Source organism: Ictidomys tridecemlineatus, chromosome 6 (genome assembly GCF_052094955.1).
Source record: "Ictidomys tridecemlineatus isolate mIctTri1 chromosome 6, mIctTri1.hap1, whole genome shotgun sequence".
Taxonomy (NCBI): Eukaryota; Metazoa; Chordata; class Mammalia; order Rodentia; family Sciuridae; genus Ictidomys; species Ictidomys tridecemlineatus.
Window position 1 is genome coordinate 117,033,949 of NC_135482.1, and position 27,656 is coordinate 117,061,604.

The window sequence follows — 27,656 nt, forward strand, 5'->3', positions numbered from 1 at the left end:
TTTATTCAGTCTAACACCCTCACACAGACATCATCAGAATAATATTCAGGCCAGTATTTGGGCACCCTGTAGTCAGTCCAGCTGACATAAAATTAGCTATCATAGAGGTTGAGATTGCTTCCCCAAAACACATCTCCAGGTCCTTGCTGTGCCCCATGGAATTTACTCAGTCTGCATCAGCTGCTTGCTGTTGCTGCTTGGCCAAGTCTGTGTATCTACCCAGAGTGTTGGGCACTCTCCAGTTCCTTCTTTGTTTCTGCATAGCCTCCTGGAGTGATGCTGCACCTGCCCAGGGGTCTGCTTCCCATTTTCCCAAAGCTGAAAACCCCCTAGGAGCTCAAATGTCCTCTGTTCCCCTCAGATCTCACATTTCTATAAACTTTTTGCCCACAAATTGGAGAAAATGTCCCTATCTTTGTGCTTTGAGCTTCCTTTCCTTGGTTTGACTTAGGAATTCACATTTAAAAATTTTTTTTTGTCCCAAGGTTTCTTTAACTATCCTCCTTGGAGACTCACTTCCACTTTCATTTTGCTCAGGAACATAATTTGTAGTCAGGAAAACAAGGTCATCTCGGCCCTCATATGGAAATGGCTTAGATTTAGCTGTGTATATTTACCTATACATGTATCAGCATATTTGGGAGTGTATTCATATGTATTTGAAAGTGCAAAGCTGTATTTATGTAATAAATATATTTATATGCATGTGTGCCCACCACTCAAGCACATAAAAAGAGGGACTCAACCAGCAGGAGTAGTGTCCACCTCATACCTTTACCAGTTCTTGCTTTTAGAACTTTCACTTTGTTCAATACATACTTATTAATATAGTTCTAGCTTATAATGAATTTTCAGTAGGACCTGTGCTTCACTGTTTGAAAAATTGTATGCCTTTACCATTGCCATTTAAAAAGACACCTTGCAAAGGTCATGATGGAGTAAAAAAAATATCCCCAAATACCTAAGGTTTATTATTAATGTTATTTTGCAAGTTAAATTATACATTGGAAGTTATGTTGGAAATAATAATAAAAGATAATACAAACTTCAGTAACTAGCCATTATTGGGAGAAAAAAAGTATGAAAGATTGCTTATCTTATATGTTTTCTCATGCTCTGTATCCACTACAACAATTTTTAAATGAAACTATTGCTTTTATTATGATTTATTCTGTCCCTTGATACAAACATGTAAGATCATTTATTCCTGTGAATAAATGAAAGAAGCAAAAAAAATGTGCTTAAACAAAGGAACTTATTTGGTTTCTTAGAGATTTCACTAAATTATCTCACTTGGTTCTTAGGGCGGCTAAGCTTGGTAAATCAGGTTCAAAAACATCTCTTGCACAGAAGAATAATCTGTAATTTGAAGCATAAAAATAAAAAGTGGAGACAAATGTTACTTCAGCTTATTTGGCTAAAATACACAGTTTTTTTTTTTTTTCAGGTGTGTGTGGGGGGCAGGGGTTGTGCAAGTCTACTTGCATCTTAAATTTGTAGTAGCTTGGTTCATGGTATAATCCATACATTCAGCAGTAAGAGACGGCATGCTTAATTACTTCAGAGACCCAGAGAATAGCAGCAAGATCTTTATTAACAGAGGTGCTTGTAGCCTCTTGTGCTTCTTCCTTTGATAAGCTTGTTATTGCTTTATTGGGAACCAACCTTTTCAGTACCATGGACAGCTCCACCGCAGCAGGAAGTGTCTTTCCTGCTTCCATTCTTCCACTTGTAGAATTCTAGAGGAAAACAGACCTGAAAGATTAACTCCTCACTGCTCTGACTGACAGACAAGAAACCTGATGCTCATAAAAATTAAATGACATACACAAATCACATGCAAAAATCCAAAAAAGCAGCCTCTGCAGTGATATACTATTGCGCAGGGAAAGGATCACTTAAAACCTAAGTGGATTTAAATTTTCTACCTCTTAACATTTTTGTGGAATTCGAGCTTCAGTTTCCTCATTCTGTAAAATGGGTATGAAGATGTTTTCCACAGTTGTGAGAAACAGAAATCAATCAGATAAATGCCTAGCACAACTTGAGAAAGAATAAGGGTTCCATAAAAGATAGTTAAAATGACTAAGTGCAAAAGCACCACTCAGGCTTCTATCAACACCCCAAAGAAGTGAGGCTCCAAATTCCAGAGAGTTCAGTCTACCTGACTTTATAAGTCATACACAATTTCAACTGTGATCTGTCCTCACTTTCCCTCAAATCACAAGATTTAAGTATTAGTGATACTGTATTTACATAATTGGGTCATCTGAACCAGGATTTGGCAATGTGGCAAACTTGACCCTTTGGTTCAATCTCAAAACCTTGCTCTTAGCCTTCTAGACCTTCCAACAGCCTCTCCCTCTCTAGAGCCATAGCTTTTCTTTAAGTAATATTAATACCATGAATGTCCATGTTTTCTTCCCTCTTACACCCCCGACACACACACTTTGGTGGAGTGTTTACTGAACATCAGCTGAGAGCCAAATACCTCACAAGAAGGAAGACTCAGTTCCTGGTTTTGTGAAGCTCCCATATGCAGGAGAAGACAGGTAGCAAATCAGCAATTACCATAAAGTAGGCATATTATCATTTATAAAGACCTTCCTGTTGTAGAGAAGTGAAAAATAACTCTTCTAGGACTCTCATCCTAGCTGAAGAAGTGACATACAAAATCATTACCCTTATAATAGCCTAAGTTTTACCTGCAGCTGATGCATAATGGCAAAAACCAGCATTTCAAACTTCCTAAAATGAAATATAAGAGTTTTCTTAGTGCTGTCATTTTTTTCCTCCACTGGAAAATACATCAGAACATGGTCTTTTTAATGTATCTAACACACACACACACACACACACACACACACACACACACACACGAACTCCTCAATGAAAAATACCTTAAAATATGTGTCACAAAGCCCTACATTGAGTCAGTAATCACATTGGAATGCAAACAAAAGATATTTAAAATTCAAATTATTGATAGTTAAATCTGGAATGAGTGCTTGGAAGTTTTTTATGGATTTTATGGATTAATGTAGGTGTTAAAAAGTATACATAGTACCTGCTTTTCTACTTATGAGTTATATTATTCAATTTATTGCATAAATTTCATATCTAAGGTTTATTATATAGAGCATATCTAATACTAGTCAGATTTGTGTGCACTTCTTCATTCTTGAAGAACTTTCAGAACATTAGTGAACACATTTATCCCCTTGTTGTGAGAGGCAAGTTTTTTTTGTAGGTAGTTATTTTTTTTATTATTAGTTGTTCAAAACATTACAAAGCTCTTGACATAAGAGAGGCAAGTTTTGAATCCTTATTTTCAGAGACTCAGGGTGCAATTCACCTCAGAGTGCTAAGAGAAGTGGTGTATGTAAAATCCTTATCTTCCATTTTAATGTCTTTAATTGTGTTCTAATTCTCTTTAATTTAATTCTCTTCTCTTTGTCTTTTTTCTCACCAATCATAGAGATCAACAGTTTGAAAACATAGTATATTATGTAAAAAATCACTAGAAGAAAAAGATGTGAAATTGAAAAGAAAAAATATTTAGTTTGTAACCAATAATTAATTAATTAATTGCATATACCTAACATTCCTTTCCACAGGTTGTTACTATTTTACTAAAAAGGGATACTAACTATCACCTGTTGAGTATTTTATTTACCAGGAATTGTGAACCAAGGATAAAGTTTTTGAAAAATTTGAGGTTCATTGGAAACAGGTAACTTTTATATGGTGTATACTAGTTTCACTGATATATTGTAAAGACAGCATAAAGAAAAGTGTGTTCCCTAATTCAAATCAGTCATAGAAGATTTCCTACAAGAGAAGATACCTGGGCAAACTCTTATATAAGATACATAGGTATTATCAGGGTGAAGCAGGGTGTCTTAGTCTATTTTGTGTTGCTCTAACAAAATTCTCAGCAGGTACTTTATAAACAAATGAGTTTATTTAGCTTATACTTTGGAAAGTCCAAGAGCATGGTGTCAATATCCTAGTGAGAACCTCCTGACTGCTTTGCGACATGGCAGAGAAGCAGAAAGGGAATGAATTATGTGCAGAAGGGGCTAAGCATGTGGAGTGGTCCTACTTGGTAACAACTTGCTCTCATGAGAACTCATTCAGGAAACCAGCATTAATCCCTTATGAGGTGGTACCCTATTTACTGTCTATATTAGTAGCTTTTCATCACTGTGGCAAATGCTTGAGGACAACAACTTAGGGGAGAAAATATTTATTTTGGCTCATAGCTTCAGAGGTTTCAGTCAGTGGTCAGCCAGCCCCATTGCTGTGGACCTGAGATAAGTCAGAACATCATGGCAAAAAGAGTCTGTAAGAGGAAAGCTACTCAACTCATGGTAGCCAGGAGTGAAGTGGGGGACTGGGGACAAGAGCTACCTTTCTAGGACACACTCCCAGTGATTTACTTCCTCCAGTCATGCCCTACCTCCTGCAGTTTTCACCACTTCCCAGCAGTCCATTCAGCTTTTACTGGATTAATCTACTTATGAGGTCAGAGCCTCATGATTCAGTCACTTCCCCAAAGTCATTGCTACTCTGGGGACCAAACCTTCAATACATGAGTCTTTGGGGGTACACTTCATATACAAACCATAATACATATTGCTAAGCCCCATTCTTATAAACTCCATGACCTCAACACCAACACACTGGGAGCCAAGCTTCCAGCAATGCACCTTTGGGTGACAAATCATACCCAGACTATAGCACATAGTGAGGCATTCCTGGCCAAGGGATGGTGTAAGCTCTATCAAAGAGGTTGGGCCCAGCATGGTATACATGGCGGGCAAGGTGATGGGAGAGAGAGACAGGGCAAGGGAACAGCAAATTATTTACTTTTGTTACAACAAAACATAAAGACAAAGAGTAATAAGAGTTAAATTTAGAACATGGATAGAAGCCAATTGCACAGTTAACAGGAAACCATAATTTCCCTGTGGTGGTGCTATATTATCTATATCCACACATTTTATGGAGTGAAACTGCATTGCCAAATATATTTTCATAAAATTTATTTCTCTCATCCAACCTTCTAATGGCATCAGCAGCTACAATTTCTCCAAATTCTAATTGAGATATGGATTCTTCTGCCTATTGCTCTATGAATATTGATGTCAAGCATTGATTGCACTAGGCCATAGGGAGAAAAGGCTAATAAGATCACACAACCCTCAAGGAGCTCATGATCCAGTAGGAAAAAAGCAAGAGCACTACCGATTCTTAGACACTGGGTTTCAAACTAAAAAAAAAAAAAGTGTGCTCAAGGAGTTATAGGAATCCAAACAAGGGGTCTGTTATCCTTCTCAGGCTATAACAAAGCACCATGCCTTGAGGTATTCAAACACAAACATGATCTCCCAGTTCCAGAGGCTGTAATTGTAAGAACAAAGTATTTGCAGGATTGGCTTCTTATGAATCCTCTCTTTTTGGCTTGCAGATGGCAGTTGTGTTAATTTTTTTTTATTGATTGTTCCAAACATTACAGAGCTCTTGATAAATCATCTTTCATACATTTGACTCCATTGGGTTTTGAACTCCCATTTCTACCCCCAATACAGATAGCAGAATCACATCTGTTACATACTCACATTTTTACATAATGGCATATTAGTGACTGTTGTAATCTGCTACCTTTCCTATCCCCTACTATCCCCCCTCCCCTCCCCTCCCACCTTCTCTCTCTGCCTCCTCTGCTGTTGTTCAATTCTCTCCCCTTTTTTCCCCCTCCCCCTTGCCCATCATAACCTCTTATACTTTTGTTGACTTCCTCTCACTATAATAAATACTTGAGGTGATCAACTTATAAAAAAGGTTTATTTTGGCTCATAGTTTTGGAGGTTTTGGTCCATGATTTTTTGGCTCTCTTGCTTTATCGTCTGTGGTGAGGTACCACAACAGGTCAGGGAGCATGTGAAATAGCAAAACTGCTACCTCATGCCCAGAAAGCAAAAGAGAAGAAGAAAAAGGTCCTAGAGTCCCAATATCCCCTTCAAGGGAAGGCACCCAATTACCTACATTTTATCCATTAGCCCATCTCTCTTAAAAGTTTCACTGCCCCCCAGTAGTATCAGTCTAGTACCAAGCCTTTAACAACGGGCCTTTGGAGACCCTTCTAGATCCAAACTTCAACAGCCATCTCCGTGCTAAGTCCTCACATGGTCTTTCCTCTGTATACAGGTACACCCCTGGTATCTCTTTGTGTGTACAAATTTTCTCTTACAAGACACCAGTCATATTGGATTTGGGCCTACCATAATGGCCTCATTTTTATTTAAACATCTCTTTAAAGTCCCTCTCTTCAAATATAGACACATTGAAGAACTGGGGGTTAAGACTTTAGCATATGTTTGTTGAGGGGACACAATCATTTCCTAGCAAGGAGTATTTTACAGCTCAGCAACAGAAGGGGAATTAAAATATATATCCAAGCAGAAATATTTTAACTTACTCCTTGGAGTAAAGTGATATAATAAAATCTGCTTCAGAGAAATTGGCTTCTCACAGAAGCTAGAGAGGATGCTGCTGTTGTTCAGAAGAGAATAAGGAGGGTAGGAATGAAGGCAGTGGCAGCAGGAAGAAAAGCTTTAAAAAGTATTTAGGAAATAGAATAAGCCAGATTTGATCTCCTATACATGTATGATGTGTGTGTGTGTGCGTGTGTGTGTGTGTGTGTGTGTGTGTAAGAAAAGTGGAGGAGTATGACAAAAACAGTAATTTCCTCAACCTTCTTGTCAGTAGGTTCAGAATAATCAGAACAAAAGAATCTCCTGGTAGTTCTGCCAATTTTTCTGAGGCTGAGTACTTGAAGCATGTTATAGTTTGGGTTTGAGTGTCCCCCAAAGGCTCATATGTTAAAAGATTGATTCTCAGGGTGATATAATTTGAGGTGGTGGCAAGTCCTTAGTTCTCTAGAGGACAGTATATGCCATTGAAGAGGATTGTGGGACCTTGGACCCTTCCTCACCCTACTCCCACTTTTTCCCCTCCTGTGCATGAAGTAAGTGGTTTTGCTTCAACACACACTCCTGCCATGTTGTGCTGCTTTGCCACAGGCCCAAAAGCAATAGGGTCAACTGATCATCTACCAGAATCTCCAAAACTGTGAGCCAAAATAAAGCTTTTCTCATTATTATCTCAGATATTTTTATAGTGAAGGAAAGCTAACTAGCACAACACACAATATAGCACAAATTAAATGAAGTTTTGTCACTGTAACAGGCAGACTCATATCTTCCCCCAAATACTTAGGTTGTAAACACACACACACACACACACACACACAGGCATTTCAAGTCTTTTATATAAACTAGGAAATAGGTTGAAATTAAGCCCCTGTACCTTAGACTATGACTGGAATTTTGAGTTTGGGCCTTTAAAGAGGTAATTAAGGTAAAACGAGGCCATTAGGGTGGGCCCTAATCCAATGTGACAGATGTCCTTATTAGAAGAGGAAATTTAGACACACAGAGACACCAGTGGTGGTAACCACAGAGGAAAGGCCGTATGAGGACACAGCAAGAAGGCAGCCAAGGAAAGAGGCCTGAGAGAACCAACCCTGAAGATACCTTGATCTTAAATTTCCAGTCTCCAGACTGTGAGAAATAATTGTCTATTGTTTAAGTCCCCCAGGCTGTGGCACATTGTTAGAACTGCAAGAGCGTACTAATAGAATTAGTAAACAGACTTTTTCAGATAACTTAAATCTATTCCCTTAAGTATAAAACCTTTGAAAATACTCTATATGAAAAGATATATTTCTTTTTTCTTTTTATTTTTGTATGACATATCTTAAATATGACATCCTTACTCTGTTGGAACCCAGGCTTCATACATGCTAGGCAAGAGCTCTACCACTGAGCTACACTCCCATCCCAGGAGGGATTTATTTCTAAGCCAAATCTATAAATGATAATGTAATTAACTCTTTGTTGATCCTTGCAAGTCCTGTCTTGATAATTTTCTGTGATGTATCTCTGCCAGGCCCTTAGCAGACTTGAGGGCCCATTAACCTGCTCTCCTTGAGTGGCCTCAGGGTATGGGGAGATGCTCTGAATGACCACGCCTTCCAGTCCTGAAGCAAGAGACTCTGACCAATCACTCACTTGAGGTATTGTCCCAGCTCTGATAGCAAGGCTTGTCTTCAGGTGTAGGCATCACCCACAGGAGTTGAGCTAGACTCACCTATTCCTTTGTAATCCTACCCCTTGCCTCATTTGAATGTCTTCTTCCCAGTAAAAGGGTTCAGCTCATGCTCTTCTCTTTTTTCCATAGACCCCTAAGGTCAGAAGAGCTGTGGCAGGAAAGAAAAAGGTATTTGTCTCTCTGTGTGTGATGATTTTATACCAGCCCAGTTCACCTGGAGTGATCTTGAGTGTTTAGTCATGGGTGCTCTGCTTCTTTAGTACTATTGTGAGTTTTTAGTTTGTTTTTATTTTTGTCCTGGTCTCCTCCTGCTGTACCAGGCTGCCACTTTCTTCTATTGTGTGCCTGCCTCCAGAGTTTCCCTTCTTCCTAAGGTCGTTCTAACTACTTATGAGTTGGAGATCAGATAACCAGGTCTTTCTTTCTGTATGAAGGAGGAGTAAACAGAACCTAAAGGAAAGCCTAAAGAACAAAGTATATTAAAAAAGTTTGATGCACAAACTTGGTGACTTCTCTTTTCTCTCCCAAGAGAATATTTTAACTTCCTTTCTATATTTTAGCAGCATGGCAGAGAATTGAGATTACCATCTAGATAACTCATAGATAACTGAGACCTTGCTTTTCTGGACAAAATGATGGCAAATCCTCTGTAGATATGAAATATTTTCCCAGGGGCCCAATTGTGAGGTTTATTTATGTTTCATCTGTGTTCCATCTGCCTGTCAGGGAGCCTGCAGTCTTCCAGCATGTGTGGCTGTTCCATGGAACTACTGTCAGGAATGGCTGCTCTTCATGTCTTCCCTGCTAACATTCTGCTACATTTGTAACTCTCATGGAAGTCAGATGCAATTTGTGTTCCTATAGAAAATATATTTTCCTTCAGAAAAATCCAGAAGGATACTGGATTTTTACTGGTAATGTAATTTTCCCCAATGTCAAAATAAGAGTTTCAAGGACCAAAACTGAAGTTAGGCAAGTTGGCCCAGGAGACAGAAGCCTCTGGCATTGGGTTCTAAATTGACTCTGGTTCCCATGGAGCTGGGGGTGGGAAGTGGTGGTAATGTTGGTACCTAAGGGAAAGATGTTCAATTTGAATTAAAGATGATTTAATTTAAATGAAATTATTTCTTTTTACTGTTTAACTCTGAGCAGAGCTGTATTAATAACTGATGCCTCTGGCCTATGAACTGACCAAGTTTGTTTCATGGGTTCCTAAGCAGTGGTTGCAGTGGACCAGAGAAGGATAAAAGTGGACTGCTCATACTTTCAGCCTTCTTCGTGGCCACTCTAGAACCACAGACCCTTCTATCTTCCATGTCTTTCCCATGGTATCTTAAATCTGACATCCTTACTCTGTTGGCAGATATGGAAAGAAGAGATCTAGAGAAAAGATAAATTTTATGGACACATTAGGCCCAGATAAGCCATTTAACTATCTGAGGAAGTATTCTTACTGAAAAACACAGAAACTAAGAGCAAAGAAAACTAACAATCTTTCCCATACTTTTTCCCCACAAGCCTACAACAGCCCTCCTGAGGCCCTAGTCATATCTCCCCAGTCCCATCTGGAGTGTTAACATATAGTACTATCTTTAGGACTAATAAGATAGGGCTTTGCAAACTTGGAATAACCAATTAGCTTTCTGAGTCCTTAGAAATAATGTAAGGAAGTTGGGCTATTGAGTATGTTTGTAACCCATATTTATTCCATAAATATTAAACACCTATTTAGTCCCAAGCATTGAGCTAAGTACTATGAAAGGGTTACTAAGATGAGTCAGACAGGGACACTGCATTCAAAGAGCTTGCTGTCTAGAGTTTAGAGGGGGTCATACATATACACCTATATACATACATACTTACACCACAAGATAGAGGAGTTTTCCTGCCCTTAATCCGACTGGCCCTCTGGCTCATCTGAAACAATACAGTAAGATAGTAAAGCCTTGTGACTTCTAAAGTGGCTTTCAAGAGAACTGGCTGCTTGGAAACTCCCCCTTAAAGTCAGGAGAGTAGTTCAACTTCTGTGAACGTGCACCACTGTAAGGAAGCGCTAAGTAGCAACATGGATAAAGAGGTCATATGTAGGACTGCTGAGGTGCCAGAGCCTTGAGAACCCTTTCTGGACCTTAAACCCTACCCAGCACTCAGCACATCAGCCCATAGAACTTGAACAAGCAAGGAGAAGGTCTTCTTTCGCAAGCCACTCAGTCTTGGGATGAATTTTTATGCAGCAAGGGATAACAGATGTGGAAAGAATAGAGATTGGTGTTCAAAGCAGTCTTCTCAGAAAGGTCTTGAAAGGGTAAAGTTTCTAAGCTGGAAAGCTTGAATGTAAAAGATTAGGTATTATTAAATTCCTCTGTTACACCCAGATTCCTGAGATAGTTAAAACAACGCCCTACTGGCCATTTAGCCTAGGGCCCTGTGCAGTTCCTCACAGGGCCCGAACCAATCAGTTTGAATGTGTAACCCGCTTACGAATGACCAATCACCCCCGCCTGACCTGTTCCCGCCAATGAATGTGCCAATCACGTCTCTGAGTTGTTGTTCAATTTCCCTGCGCCTCATAATGATTTGTTCTGATGTATGCAAAGCCCACTGCCCTCTCCAAAAAGTGTACTTAAGCTCTGCTTGACCTTTGCTCTGGGCTCTGGGCTGCTCTCCCTCCTTGAGTGAGCACAGAGTCCCAGCGCGCTGGAATGGATCCCCAATAAATATCCCCTTTTGCCAATTGCATGGAGTCAGTCTCTTGGGTGGTCTCTCCCTCCAACGTTTTGCCAGACCCTTACAGTCTTATTCATTTATGAAAGACTGAAACCCTCAGTTTTCCACTCCATTCCCACTTTAAAGGGGCCAGAGAGACAAACATAATCAAGATAAATAGGACCCCCTCTTTTAGCTGATGATGTTCAATATAGTACTGTGTTGCCAGAGTTGTTTGGATATTATGTTTTGAGTTTCATATCCCAAAATGTCTACAAAATGCCCATCTGTGAGTATACATGAGATAGTCAACACTTTATTATACCATAGTCTGTGTATTAGATGACTTAGCCCAACTGTAGGCTAACATAATGTTCTGATAATGTTTAATATAGATGTGTTAATCAGATTTTCATTACTGTGTTTGAAAGATCTAACAAGAACAACTTATAAGAGGAAAAGTTTATTTTGACTCATAATTTCAAAAGTTTAATCGATGGTTGGCCTGAGATAGGGATTTAGGGTAAAGGGAGGTACACTGAGTCTTAAAGGAAACCCCTAGAAGCCACTGAAATGCAGAAAGCAGGGTTGCAAATCTTGAGCAACATGTCCTTGGCCTATGACTTCCTAAAATGAGGGCAATCAAAACACAGGCTCAGGGAAAACTGGAGTGAAATTGTGCAGCTCCACCCTGGCTCCATTTCCAGTCTGGCCCCTACCTATAGTCCTTCTGTAAATATGGGATCCCCAACACAAGGAGGGGCTTCTCACTCTAGAGACAGGCTGCATTCTCCCTTGAATATGTGTTTACCTCCTAACAAACCTGTCTATGCCTTTGTCTACCTTGTGCTGAAATTCATTTCTGTCATGTATACAAAGAACTCCACTGGTCCTGAGTTGAATTTTCCCTTCCCTCTGAGAAATCCTTGAACCCTTCTTTGGAAATGTATTTTCTCCTGTGACAGACCAAATCCATAGCTCTAGGCCTGGGGTGAGGCAAAATATCAAAGCTGAAGGGTGTGGCAGAACAAAGCTGCTCAATTAGGGATAGCCAAGAGGCATAGAGAGCTTGAGAAAAAGAATCCAGGAATAATATAATCCCCAAGTGCAAGCTCCCAGTAACCTACTTTCTCCAGTCATGCCCCATCTGCCTACATTTATTACCCTGTTATCCATTCAATTAATTAATTCATTAAATGGCTCAATCTACTGATTATGTCATAGCTCTCATGATCTAATCATTTCACATCTGAACATTTCTGCATTGTATCATACATGAGCTTTGGAGGATACCTCATGTCCAAACCTTAACAGTAAGTTAAGATATACTATGATGTTTGGTATAATAAATGTATTTTTAGTCCTGATATTTTCATCCTATAGTGGGTTTATCCAGACATAACTCCATCATAAATTGAGGAGCACCTGTAGTAGCTGAGCGCCAATCAAGCACTCAGAGCAATTTTTTTCCTACTTAAAAAAGAATCCTGAGCTGGGTGTGGTGGCACACACCTGTAATGCCAGCAGCTCAGAAGGCTGAGGCAGGAGGATAGAGTTCAAACCTGGCCTCAACAAATTACCAAGGCCCTAAGCAACTCAGTGAGACCCTGTCTTTAAATAACATGCAAAATAGAGCCCCTGAGTTCAATCCCTGGTACCAAAAGTAAAACTAAAAAAATAAACCCTGGGCAGAGAAATCCTGGCCTTCTTCATAAGAAATACACACTGAAGTATTTAGAGATTAAAGGGAAAATATTTGTAACTGACTCTCAAATACTTCAGAAAAAAATAGTTCTTCTCTAATATAAAACATAATCTACAATGTAATCAGATACTAGAGAGTGTATAAATAAGAAATCAGGGGCTGGGGATGTGCCTCAAGTGGTAGCGCGCTCGCCTGGCATGCGTGTGGCCCGGGTTCGATTCTCAGCACCACATACAAAAAAAGATGTTGTGTCCGCCGAAAACTAAAAAATAAATATTAAAATTCTCTCTCTCTCAAAAAAAAATAAGAAAGAAAGAAATCAGATGGAGCAAGATAGTCACAATAGGTGAATCTGAGAGAAATGAGTTCAGTATGCTATACCTACCCTTACAATTTTCTGTAGGTTTGAGATTACATATTTTCAAATTGTTACTAAAAAAAAAATAACTCCTGATATAGACATATGTACCGTGTGGATAAATAGTTAATCTTCCAAGTGCTACCTATCACGATCATGATGCAGAGAAGCCATGCAACCTTCCTGGGTTCTGGAATTCCAGCAATGAAAAGGAAGTCAGCTTTTTTGGCCCTGCTCCCTTAGCTGCTCAAGATAAAATGAACATTTCCCCCATCCACCGCTACTAAGGAAGGGCGGATCTTAGTGTAAGCTTTGTTTCATGTAAGTCTGTCTTGCTCTGCATTAGATGTTCAGCCCCAACAGAGCAGAGAAAGGCCACTGGTAATATGACATTCATTCATTGAGGCAATCATTCACTACTGAATTCATTTCATTTAATTGAACCCAACACTTATTAAAAACTCTTCTGGTCATCTGTCTGGCTCATCTCGCTCATATTAACTAGAATAATGTCCAATACCTACTGGTTAACTTTCTTAGCCATTGCCTGCACTCAGCAGATTCCCATCTCTCACTCTTTGGATAGAAGAACACTGGCTTCATTTTGTCTTTGCACACTCATGTGGTAGAATTGGGTAATACCGCTGGTTTAAAGGAATACTCTACATACCTGTAGTCTCCACTCTCCTCCTATACCCATAATTGTACTATATGATTTTTTTTCACCAGACATAGTTATAATATTTGGCAGCTACCATCTGACCTGTGCTACTAGTTTACTTCATGTACCAGCATGAGGTGTTGTTGAATGTTTTTATTTTTAATATATGACTTGCTCAACTGCAATTTCATGAAATTCTCATAGGAATACTGCTTTTGTGAGCCCCTTTATTCTAATCCTGTTTATCTTCTGCAACTGACTTAATCTGGGATTTTTTAGCCTTGTTTCCTAAGTAGTAGGGACTTGTCAAATATAATCAGAGGCAGCCTTAATTGGGATCTCAATCTTATAACATTCCCTGTTGGTGAGTGCTACTTTGAAGAAAAAGACTGCTCAAAAAAAAAAAAAAAAGGCTGCAGGCTACTGTGTGCACTTTTGAGGCGAAGAAAAGATGGTGATCACGTGATGAAAAGAGACTTAGAGTTAGATTTTCTTTACTGTCAAGTGTCTCAAGTGTTTAAGCACCTTTGGACCAGACCTGGGAGAATCACAGGGCTCTCTATAACCTCCATGGCCTCTGGGAAAACAGCTAAGTTTTTATTAACTTAACCCTAACCTCCCCTGCAAGGGTGGGAAAACATTACACTTAGCAAAGCTGGGATCTGCATTTGCCATTCAAAAGAGAGATGGGAAACCAGAGAGGGATATGATAAGGGTAAAGCATTCATTTTGCTTTCTTCCCATAAGTCTTGGAGGAGGTAACTCATGTAATTAAAAAAGGAAATTTTTTAAAAGAGAGAAAGAGAAATCTTCAATATCTCAGGCTATTAGAGGCATGCCCTGAGAGATTCCATAAAGCAAAGCTGATCTGAGGGTTAAGGTGATGAACCAGGAATATTGTAAGAAAGAAAAGTGGGCACCATATACTATCTGTGAGCTTCAAAGACAGCTTTAAACAAGTGTACCTATTGTGGTTTACACCTTAATTATTGTATTTTATGAGACTGTGAATTTTATTGAAATACAATTTGTTTACTCAAATTTCCCTCTGCCATATGGCTCAATAATTGAAGCTGTCTCATAAATTTCATGGGTCAGGATGAAGACTAAATTATGCTTCATACTAATACTTTATTCCGGAATAATGTGTCCCATTCATACCTATACGAAGATGCAATCCTGCCTTGGGAGTCAGCCTGGAGGATTTAAGACACCATTTAAAAATCTCTCTTCAGAAGAATGGTCCTCTACTGTTGCTCTGGAATCATGTGAGGTATTTGTATTGATTGCAAAATGGACAAGGAATACATCAAAGACACTCCTCATGCCTGAGGAGAAAAGGTATGAGATTGACTCATTCCTGACAAAGGAACATTTTATTATAACAGAAAAGACAATGCACGTTCTTCTGAGATGGCATTTTCTGGTGAAACAGAAGGAACCTTATTCCTTGGTAGGAGGAGGAAGATTTTAATGTGCCCAATATTTACTCTTTTCAGTTAGAAATTCTCTCCTAGTGATATTCAGAAATAGTCTGAAGACTGGAGGGGTTTACAGCAGTGAAGAGCCCCAGGTGTTTTCTGTCACTTTTTTATTTCATTTGCCCCATCCTAGTGCTGCCTAAGAAGCGAGAAGGAAAAAGATTCCTGACAGTTTTCACAGAAAAGACAATTGTTCCTCTGCTGTGTTAACAGGGAAAGGAAAGATGCCAGATGCAGCTCTGGGCAGTGATCAGAGTTCAAAATCAACTCAGGGCAAATGGCAAAGGATTTTCTTTTATTTAACCGGAATCTGACTGGAACTACCCTTCCCACTGCTGTCCAGAGTCTCCCCACCCACCGCAAAAAAAAAAAAAAAAAGAAAGAAAGAAAACAACAACAAAAAACTCATCCTAGTAGCTGCAAAAGAGTGAGCCCTTCAATAAGCCAGGGGCCTAGAGCAAAAGGGGTAGGGGATTCGAGTGAGCCATCCTTGGCTAAGATTAAGGAGCTGGGAGGCAAGAAGGTAGAGCCAGATTGCTCTAATTCCAGCTGTGTGGAGGTGAGTTGAAGACATGGGAAGGACATAGCTCAGGACAAGCCAATGCTGCATGTGTGCTGCCCCTTAAAGGAGCAGCCTAATGGGAGATATAGGGGTGCCCCTAAATTTCTGGCCAGGCAGAGTTTCCAAAGGTCTATTTCTCCTTCCCTTCAGTACATGTTGGTGACAATGACAGTGATAAAAGGCATCATCTTTACTCTGTAAACTATCCAATCTCCTCTCACAATCACCTCATTCATTATGGGAAGATCAGGTAAGATGATCATGCCTGTTTCAGAGGCAAAAAGATCAAAGATCAGAAAGTTTAAATGATTTTCCTAATCTCACAACAATAAATTCAGGGCTCAAATTGTTCAGTGTATGTACTTCCATATGCTATGTTCTTTGCCACACCAAGTTTTCATCCTAAAATCACTGGAGAAAAACCCAATATGAGGAAAAAGGACTGGCCTTTAAGAAATGTCTTGTCATAATGCTGAATAGTGTATTTAGCCTGCCAAAGGCAGGATTTTCAAAGTAAGGTCATATATTTCACAGGCTTCTGTTTTATGCTTTTGTATTTGACAAGTTCAGGTTGCCTGGAAACAACTAGCAGCAGAAATGAAAAACCAATACCACATTTAAAAAAAAAAAACTTTAATTGAATTTATACTCAGATGGAATTCTGGTTTCAAAATTCTGTTTTATGGCTTTCAAAAACCTAGCTTCTCTTCACTGTAACTAATAAAACTCATTTGAAATGACTTTGTATATTCAACATGTGCCTCAATAATCTCAATAATGGTAATAAATCTTTCTGTCAGACATGCTAATCACTGTGGAGAAAGTACTATCAGGTGTAATCCTTGCCCTTGAGGAGCTGCCTACATTGTTGGAATTGATGGCACACATGCTTCTTGACTAGGATGGAGTATATTCCAATAGACGCATCATAAGTTGAAAATATAATAAGTAAAAAATGCATTTAGTGCACCTAACCTATAAACATCTTAGCCTAGCAACATAGTATACTGGAGGGTATGGATTATTTTCCTTTTTGAATGCATGACTGATTTGGAGCTTCCCAGCATCATGCAAGAGGATCCAGCTACATATCATAAGCCCAGTTGCTTGGCAGGCTTGCTTTGAGCCTATAACAACACAGTACATCATGGCAAGAGGAACTTCTCCAAAAAGAGAGAGGGTCCCAATATCCCCTCCAAGGGCACACCACCAAGGACCTAACTTCCTTCCCCTAGACTCCACCTCCTAAATGTTCCACTCCTCCCAATAGTACCATAGGCTAGTGACCAAGCCTTTAGAACATGGGCCTTTAAGAGATATTTATAAGATCCAAAATCATAGCACCACTGCATGCATACTGCATTTGCACCATCATAAAGCCCAAAAGTCAGAAGTCAAACCATAATAAGAGATCATTTGTATAATCATTAAGAGTTAGTAGATGAATGAAGTTTGAAAAAAAAACAAAGAGGACCATATACAGTTATTAGTTCTTGCTGATGCTAGAAGGATACTTAAGATGGGGAGGGGGATGTCCAAGGACATTGTAGGCAGTGAAAATACATAAGGACACAAGCACAGATGAACGAGGGTGAGTGAGGATTGAGGACAGGGAGTTCCAACTGCCGTTGAGGGATCTCAGAGGAAAGTAGAAGTCATGACTGGAAAATTGTTCCAGGAAAAATTTTGGCATGTCCTCCAGAGTAATTTGGATTTAAACTTTAAAGGAAGAATCTTGGAAAGTGTTTGAGCAGAGATGCAGAATGTTTTACTGGCTTATGCTGAAATTGCACACATGGAGCCCCATTAGGAGGCTATCAGGTCACAAGTCAGAGAATGAGAACCTGATTAAGAGGAGCAACACAAATAAATAAAAGGAGATTGAATAAGACATAACCACTTCTGTAACCATGGAAAGGTTTGATGCCTCCTTCGTTGGGGGATCAGTGGGCTTGACTGGCTTTGAGAATGCCTGAGACAGTCATTAGACAAAAAGAAAACAAAAGATAACCAGGGCAGAAGGAAACAGAGCTTTCTCCGATATGAGTTCTGCCTTTTAAAGTGTTTCTCAGCCCCTTTCCTACTTATCTTTAACATCAAGGATACCATCCATCTGTCCACTAGCCTGTCAATTAATACACATTTGTCAAGTGACCAACATGAACAGGAGCCTGTTTGAGGCTACTTTATTGATGCAGGTTTCCTCTTTAGTTCATTGTGAACCCTGCCCTTTGACTTCCCAAGGACTGGTCCATCCTTAGGACCTTTCTACTTTGCATTGATCTTGGCTCCCTTGGTACAGTTGCTCATAACTTTCATTATCATTGTCTAGAAGTAAATTTCCAGGGTTATTTCAGGGTCACATTGTCCATGGATGTATCATTACTGAGTATTTCTTACCTTGGTAGCCTGTCTTGCTTCTGTTCTGTTTGTCTTTAGTGCTCCCTAGATAGTTCACAATTATTCCTCACGGTAGTTTTTAGCTCATTATTAAAGATTTTTAGACTATTTCAACAATCTCCCTTTCAGATATTCTGCACATGCACCTTTCCTATTTTAATGGGCAGCCAACTCCCAGCCTCACTTATAGCCTCCATTTAGTGTGCTCTAGGGAACAAGCAAGATTCCTGATATAGTGCTAGATGTTTTACAGTAGATCAGTTCCCCTCTTATCTGCAGTTTCACAATTCAATGTTATCCACATTTGACTGCTGAAAATATTACATGGAAAATTCCAGAAATAAGCAATTCATAAGTTGTGTGCTGTTCTGAGTAGCATGATAAAAAATCTCATACCATTTAATTCAAAATGTGAATCAAACCTTTTTTTCAGCATATCTACCCTGTGTGCACCACCTGCCTGTTCATCCCTTAGTAGCCATCTTAGTTATCAGCTCACTTGTTGCAGTGTCACAATGGTTGTGTTCACGTAACCCTAATTTACTTAATAATCACCTCAAAGTGCAAAAGTAGTAATGCTGGCAATTCAGATACACCAAAGAGTATCTGTAAGGTGCTTCTTTATGTGGAAAAAGAATGTTCTAGACAATAAGGAAAGAAAAAAGAATTTCATGCTGTGGTCACTGAGATCTGTGGTAAAAACCAATCTTCCATTCCTGAAATTGTGAATAAGGAAAAATAAATTCATGCTAGTTTTGCTGTCACACCTCCAACTATAAAGGTAATGGCCACAGTGTGTTGTAAATGTTTAGTTAAGATGGAAAAGGTATTGAATTATAGGATTCCATATTATTCATGGTTTCAGACATCACTGGGATGGGGTGAGGGAGTCATAGATGTATCACCATGGAGAAAAGAGGGCTGTTGTATTTTTAGGTATTGATACAGTGAAGGAAATATCATCCTTCCAAAGGTGTTCTGTTCTCCCTTATCTCTGAAGTTTCAGTTGCACCATTTTCCAGCCTTGACTGTATCTGGAATTCTTGAAAGAAATTTCCATGACTCTGCTTCTTATTTCATTCCTCCTCAAAGACTTCCTGCAAGCACTCATCAGAAAATTACCTGTAATCAAAGGATCTTAAAAATCACTTTTTTCACTGCAATTTTTACAGGTGAAGGACCTGAAACTTCCAAAACAAAGTTTCTTTCCCAAGGACCTCTAGATGTTGGGTGATGGAACTGCATGTTCTTGTTTATCCCAGAATGGAGCCTGTGTCACTACCCATAGGCAGAAGTCAACAGCCAGGGTGGGCATTGTGAAATCTAAAAGTCCTCCCTACCTCTATGTTTGTTAGGCATTATTTATGTCAGATTTCCAAATGGTGCTAGTTGGTTGTGATAATAACCTAAAATTTTCTATTCAACTGCAATCTGACTGACCTTTTTGTAGTTTGCTTCAGCAGCTCCTAGGAAATGTCTAATGGAAATTAACAATGAAATTGATTTTTTTAAAGATTAAAACCTTGATTTTTAGATTTCAAATTACTGCCATTTTTACTTCAGCTTTGAAATTTTTCCAGATTTTTTTTTTATTTTTGGATACACCACATTCAAAACTACACAAGGATCCAGGAAGTCAGAGTTAGAACTGATCTATATAACAACAAATAGGAACATGATGCTAAGCTTGCACTAAGGTATCCACAAAGATGGATGCAGACAATGGCCTGAACGGGGATTATTTTCCATCTTCTCTGTAATATAAGGTTGCACATTTAAATAGTAAACAGCTCATAGCTCCAAAGAGGAAGTTAAAGACACACTGTTAATTTCATATCAAATACAATTCTGAAGAGGTCTGTAATTTGTGAAAACAGTATTGTTACTGATTCTCTCCTTATTCCTCCCATTAACACAAATCTTTAGAAAGGATTCCATGTTTTGAAGTATTGATTTTATCAGTGGAAAAACTGAGGAAGAATTTAAATTTGCCCATGGGTCCTCAATTTTTCCATTTTAATCAAAAGCCTAACCAAGACACATAAATTTTATCACTGAATGCTTCAGAGACAGTCTTAAAGTCAAAGTGAGACGGAAACATTTTGGGTGACTATTTGTCATCAAGTAAGTGTGGTCCTATAATCATTCCCATGTTTCCTCTAAGTAAACTTCAATTGTGTTTGTAGGAAAATGATCTGAAATTTATTAGGACACAGAAGAACTTGACATTTAAAAAATGTCCAAATGTAGCAATTTTAGGGCTTAGAGTTTCAAACAGAAAAGACACCAATAGTTAAAACTGTTTCAAAAGGTTCCCCTCCTCCTTCAAATTCTGGGGTTATGCATTGTTAAAGCTGGCGGAGATGACTTGCATTAAATGACATGAAGAAGCCAGGGCCATCAGAAGCTAATGATGTGTAAAACTCTTAAGCAGTGGTCACCTGTGGGAAGGCTGAAGCTTCCCTCTCTGTGCTAAATGTATGGAGAGTGCTGCTTTTTGCAGTGTTTGTGTGGCTGCTCCAGTTAAGGGTAGGCTAGGAGTCAAGGGCACATGGCAAGCACAAAGGAGTGCATTTGTCTCTTCCAAACCTCAGGATTTTGATATATTTTGAGAGGAGGAAACCCTAGACAGAATGAGAGAGTAGAGAAGGGATGCAGAGGGCAAGCTGGGGGAAGCCAGGGCAAACAACTCTTTTAAGTCCTTTCTCTGGGTTGCAGACTACATGAATGAGCTGTCTGTTGACCAGGCAGAGCAAATAAGGAAGCCCAGGGGAACCATCAGGAGACAAGGAGAGGAAGCCTGGAATAGATCCTTCAAAACTGAAGACCCAGGGAACTGCATTTTAATATAATAATTTTTTACTTCTTACATATTCTTAAAAAGAATATCAAATAACCCCCAAGACAGTCCAGAGCCAATTAAACTACATTTCTTCATCTTCAAAGCATGGGAGGAGATAGATCTCAATATTTAACTACCTATTACTTTTTTCTCTTTTTCCCAAAGGAGGTAAGGAACCCTCCTACCAAAAGGATTAGAAATTTCTAGTCAAGGAGCTCCAGTTCAATGTTTATATTTTAAAAGCTAAGGTTATTAAAACAAAACAAACAAAAGCCTTTAAACCAGGTACATACAATCTCATTTTAGGAAGTTCATCATGTTGAATTTCCAACTATAGTGGTTTCTATTAGATTTCCAGGTGTACTATATCAAAACAATCCAATTAGTACTTTGGAGTTGGAACCAAACATTTATTCTCTCACAGTCTAAAGGCTGGAAGTCCAAGAGGGCCATGTTCCTGAAGTCTGTAGGAGAGAATACCGTGTGTCTCTCTTCTAGGTTCTGGGAACCTCCAGCATCTTTGGTTCTCTTCCTGTGTCCACATACATTCTTCCTACTGTATGTGCCTGTATCCAAATTTCCCTGTTTATTAGGACACCAGTCATATTGGATTAGGATTCACCCTCACCATTCATTGTGATTTCATTACCTTTGTACAGACCCCTATCTCCAGATAAAGTTACAGATAAAGTGCTGAGGGCAGCACTTGGGGGGACTCAATTCACCCATAACAGGATTTTTGTTGAGATATAGACAGGGGTGTGATACGGCAGGCTGCTTCTGTGGGGAGTGGTAGCTTCCCAGAAGGTGGACCCAAATGTTGCCAAAAGTGCCACAAGAGAATTCCCAGGACTGAAAACTTCACAGAATTTGGGTCTCCCATAGCTTACCCTCTATTATATATTTAAGTTGATTTTGATTTTTTTCTTCCTAGAAAATCCATCTTTAATTTAAAAAGAAAAATTGGTAGAAAATGGTGTTCCCTTCAATATGACACATTCAGCATCAATTTTTAAATCTCTTCTTCCCTCCTAAAACCCACTAAGGTGACAGTAAGGCAATAAAAGTATTTAAAAATATTAATTATGATGCCAACTATATGACATTCTAGAAAAGACAAAGCTATAGAGACAGGAAAAAGATCAGAATTTGGGGTGAGGGGATGCAGAGATGAATAGGTGGAGCACAGAGGATTTTAGGGCAGTGAAACAACTCTATAGAGGTCTATATTGGTGGATATGTATCATGGTATGTTCATCTAAATTTTCAGAATGTACAACCCCAAGAGTTAACCCTAATGAGAACTGTGGACTCTGGGTGATAATCATGTGTCCATGCAAGTGTCATTCTAATGAATTCACCACAATGGTAGAGGATGTTGATAATGGGGGGGACTCTGGGGGGTGAGCAAAGGGTATACTGGAAATCTCTGTACTTTTGCTCAACCTTGCTGTGAACTAAAAACTAATCTTAAAAGGTTTATTAATAAAACATTAATTAACCCCAAAGGTAAGCACAAAGGAGTGCATTTGTCTCTTCCAAACATGAATTGTGGGGCAGATTTTAAAAATACCTTGAAAGCTCAAAGCAGATGGAAGAGTAGTAAGTGAGGACAGATGCAGGAAGTTGATACCCACATGCTGGGGGAGGTAGGAGATCCTGGTAAAAAGTTTCCATTCGGTATGATGGTTGTTATGACTGGTCTTCCATAGGATGCAGTGTGTCAGTCCACATAGAACACTCAGAGTGATACATAGCCCAGAAGTAGCTCCTGTGTATGACAGCTGTTTCATTGAGCTGGGACTTTCTGTTTTTCTAGAGTCTGTTCTCAGTCTCTTCCGGTAAGAAATCCTGATACACCAACTAGGGCTGGGATAAGGTGGAAGTTATGTGCCTGCGGCTCTCAGAGCTGGGGGAGGGTGGATGGGGAGGCTGGAGAGAGGTCTCATCATTCAGTGGGTTGACACTCATTGCTGGGTTTTTAGTTTAGTTTGGTTTGGTTTGGTTTGGTTTTGGTTTAGCACTGGGCCTAACCAAACCCAGGAGCCCTTCACCACTGAGCTACAACACAGCCCTTTTGACTTTTTTGAGACAGGGTATCACTGAGTTACCCAGGCTGCCCTCAAACTTGTGATCCTCCTGCCTCAGACTCTGAGATTACAGGAATGTGCCACCATGCCCAGCCCATACTCATTTATAATGTCACTTCACCCACCTCTAGTGGTGCCAGGTATCTCTGAGATGTCTGTGTCTGTCTCAACCTCTCCAGAGGTTGAGGGAGGAGAAGAAATGTGGACTCTCACTTTAATTATAGACCTTTTCACCAACCACTGCTCTCAGCCCAACTCTATGCATCTTGCCTTCAGTGGGACGTGAAAAAGCCTTTCCATTCCTGAACCTTTTCTAGATTCTGCATCAGGAATCTCCTTGATCCTCATGTCCGCCTTGTTTTTCATCTTTGGGTGAATAGATAGCAATGTATGAATACAGTTTGAGCATCCCTACTGTGAAATATGAAATACTTCAAACCTTTTTGAGCATTCATAGAATGCCACAAGTGGAAAATTCTGCATCTGACCTTATAAGACACTTGCTGTCAAAAAAACAGATGCACTAAAATATTGCATAAAATGACCTTTGGAATATTTGTATAAGGTGTGTATGAAATGTAAATGACTTTCATGTTTAGACTGGGGTCCCATCCACAAGATTTCTCATTATATATGTGCAAATATTCCAAAATCTATATTTGAAACATTTCTGGTCCTGCATATTTTAGATAAGGATGCTCAACCTGTCTCAAAATCCACCCTAAAAAAGGTGGATATTTGGAGAAAATTTGACCCTGCCTTTTTCTCGTTCCACCCCATTCCCATACCCCTTCAAAGACTATTTTGATGAGGGTTACTTCTCATTGGTCTGCTCTTCTCCCTTCATCTACTATTATAGGGAATGAAAGGCCTTAGATTTTGCCATTCTGCCACATCATGTCATTTCATTAAAAAAAATTTTTTAGATGTTGATGAACCTTTATTTTATTCATTTATTTATTTATATGCAGTGCAGAGAATCAAACCCAGTGCCTGACACATGCCAGGAAAGTGCTCCACCACTGAGCCACTCTCTTCCAAATGTTTGTTGAAATATTTTGTCATCTCCCTCTCCCATTTCCTCTCCTTGTGAATTTGCACTTTTAAAAAATTCTTTACTGTCATTCTAGTAAAGTCTTATGAAGGAATAGAGAAAAGGTCACCGGGAGATTTTATTCTTGATCCTTCATTCTCTTTCTCTTCTAACACTTTATAAATTGTGGAATAGAACTTAATGAAAAATACACAAAGCTTATATGTTCTGTTTAACACCCGAAGAGCCAACACTCTGACAACTGTCATGCAGGTCAAGGTACAGAACATGCCAGTCATGGTTCCTTCTCCTGATAGTGCACAGTAAATTTCTGTGCAAGGAGCTGTGTGAAGGGCACTTAGGTCTCTGTCCTATTTGTCCTATTTCATGTAAGCTTATAATTATTTCAGAATTTAAAATATGAAATAGATTAACCTGTACATCAAATTGTCCTCCTGCCTCAATCTCCCATGGTGCTGGAACCATAGGTATGTACCACCTTGTCTGGCTGATCTCCATTTTAATGATGAGAAAGCAGAGGCTCTGTAGAGCTTGCACAAGGCCAGGCAGCCTATGGGAGATGGCCTTCATGCCCTGTTCTGCACCATGTCATTATTATTATTCCACTTGTGACACCTGTCATTTCCTCAGCACACCCTGCCTCTCAACTCATCTAAAACTCTCTCCTTCCCTTTACTTTTCTCATGTCCAGTCTCATTTTCCTCCATATTGATTATTACCAATTGACATACTATGCCCTTTTTTTGGTTCTTTTTATTGGCTCTGTCCTCCCCAATATAAACTCAAGGAATTGTCCTGCTTTATTTATCTTTGACTCCTAGTGCCCAGATAAAAATGCCTGATACATAGTAGTCACTCAATAACTATTAGGTTAATAGAATAATAATAGAAATGAGATTAATTTTTAAAAACAATAGAATAGTTTTAACCCTTAAGAAAAAAAATAGCTGAATGGAAGTGCCCTAAAAAGGCTATGTCCTCACTTGATTTGACACCAGAGGCTGTGGGAAATTTTGTTTTTCTCATTAAGGATCTTTTCCAGAATCTCTGTGTTTCAGAAAACAATTTTAAAAATGCTTGCAGGTCACATAATTTTAACAAAGGCATCTAACATTTCCAATTAGATTTATACCCTCAAAAATTCAGACATTAGACTAGTGAATGTTATTATGAAAATTACACTACTTTTGAAAATTCAGCATTCTGAATCAGGGTGTTAGAATCCCCTCCATCCTCTGCAGGCAGCTGCTCCTGTGGTTTGTAGCTAGAGGTACTTTTATTACGGTGCTTGGCTCTTTACCTGCACTTAGCAGTTATCTCAATTGACAAGGACAGTATTTCCCAAAGTGTGATATATGGAAGAAAATATTTTACTTTAAAAAGAAATATTTATTTTTGTGTAGTCTGAAAAATGTAACTGGTACTATCACAAGCTGGCCCAAAGAAACCTGAGGATGTCATATTGTCAGAGTCTGTGGGATAATGTGACTCAGAAAGTAATTTAGAAGTAATCAATTTTTCAAGTACTATTCAACTTTGACATCATTCTTTCACACCATAATCCTAACACCTCCCACCTCCGTGTGGCACAGTGAGAGAAGGGATTTCCTGGTTGCAGACAGCTTCCATGGAATGGTGCAGGCTGACTCAGAGTGTGGGCCTCCGGAAGCTTGAGCACATGAGACCAGTCTAGCAGAGTGAGTAAGAGGGAGGACCCCCCAATCTGTCCCTTTGGACGAGGTACTCAACATCATTTGTCTCCATTTCCTCACCTCCAGTGGAAATGATAGGGTTGCAGTAAGTAGTAAATAAGTACTACTTACTGCAAATATCCAATAAGCATCTCCTCTTCCTATCTTACTGGAATACAAGCTTCCTGAAGACCAAGATTTTGTCTGTTCTGTGTACCACGGTACCCTAGTACCTGGATCAGACAGGGCATATGGGGGACTCACTAAAATATTCATGACATTAATGAATGAAAAATTCTAGCATCATATGGATCTGCACAGTAGCAAGAAGGAAGAGCAGTAACTATATAGAAATACTGATAAGGAATTCATAGTTACTGTCTTAAGTTTATGCAATTACAAAGAAAGAATACTATGACTGGTCAATCAACCCTGAAATAAAGGACTTAGCAGTCCATTGCCTACAGTCATGGAATTTGGAAAAGCATACAATACATGAGAGAATCAGAACCAAGGTAACCCAAACAGGTGTGGTGATGCACACACATCTGTCTTCCCAGTGATTCAGGAGGCTAAGGCAGGAGGATGGTAAATTCAAATCCCTATGCAACTGAAGGATACCCTGTCTCAAAATAAAAAGAGCTAAAGGTATATTTAAGTGATAAAGCCCTCCCCCCTCCCGAGTTTAATTCCCAATACCAAAAAACAAAACAAAAAAAATCAAAAGCGACCATAAAGAAGATCAGCTAAAGACATTTTTGTTAGTCATTCCTGGATAAAGATCTTAACTTCCTAGTGAGAAGGGATGAAATGTTAAGAGCAAAACAAGATTCTAGTTTCCCAAATATTTGAGGACCATTAGTATGCCATTGCTACATCTTTCCCCAGTGTATGCATGTCATCCCCTTTAGATTCCCCACCACCCTGCCCTCCCATCCCTAGGCACCATCTGGTTGCCTGAATATGCAGTTCTGGGTAGGAAACTCAGCATGCTATCCATTCAGTGTAGGAAACAGCAGGAGTTTTAGAAACCATACTTTCATTCATGCCTCCTAGCATGCAGTAGATGTTAAAGCAACTACATCAGAAAATTCACACTGAGCTACTCATGAATGACTTGCACTGAGTCAACTAAACTACGAAATCCTCTACAGGTGGGTTTCTTTCAAGTTAGATATCTGCCACCAGGTCCAGAACAGTTTAGTGTATTAGTGCATAAGTGGAATTATTGTTTGAAAAATTATATTCATATTTTTCCATTATAACATATTATGTAACTGACACTTTAGAAAATAAAAAACTCATCCATGACTCTACCCTTCTTATGCCATCACTGATAATGTTTTAGCAAATTTTGTGACAGATTTTCCCCATGTGGCTAGAGTTGCAATAATAACATTTCATTTTATGTCCTGATTTTTTTTCTCAAGTGAATTTGAATTTTCTCAACATTTTTAATGATGAATAAGATTCCTTACAGGGGACTAACATGGTTTACTTAACTATTACCTGATCATTAAAATGTGAAAGTGTTTGCTGTTCTTTTACAGTCAGTGTAGTAGCTATAATACATATAGTCATGAATGTAGATCTTCCAATAGTTACCTCAATAAATTCTCAAAGGCAAAATTACTTAAACAATGGAGGAAGAGATTGACCATTTTTACTAGAGACCAACAGACTCAGCTATTTGTTGAGAAAATCAGTTTACTCACTTTTAAGCAGGTCCTAAAATACTTCTTACTATTTAAAAATGTTTATAAAAGCAAACATTCTGGGGGAAGTTAATGATCAGGCCAAATTCAACAAATTTGAAAGCCAGGTTTTTGGCTTCTTGTTTGAATAGAGTTCTATCCACCGCCCCCCCCTTTTCTCTCTTAATATTGCAATAGTTATAATTTGTATTTTACATTAAATTGCAGAGGAGA

General features: G+C 39.1%; 1 protein-coding gene across 5 annotated transcripts in view; it reads right to left on the reverse strand.

The window, feature by feature from the left end:
• Positions 1-1,574: 1,574 nt before the first annotated feature.
• Positions 1,575-27,656, reverse strand: part of Cdk8 (cyclin dependent kinase 8) — a 220,935-nt gene continuing 194,853 nt past the window's right edge. For all 5 annotated transcript variants that reach the window (XR_013423247.1, XR_013423245.1, XR_013423243.1 and 2 more), the window contains one exon: positions 1,575-1,739. The gene's annotated coding sequence lies outside the window, so the exon portion shown is untranslated. The remainder of the gene's footprint in view (positions 1,740-27,656) is intronic.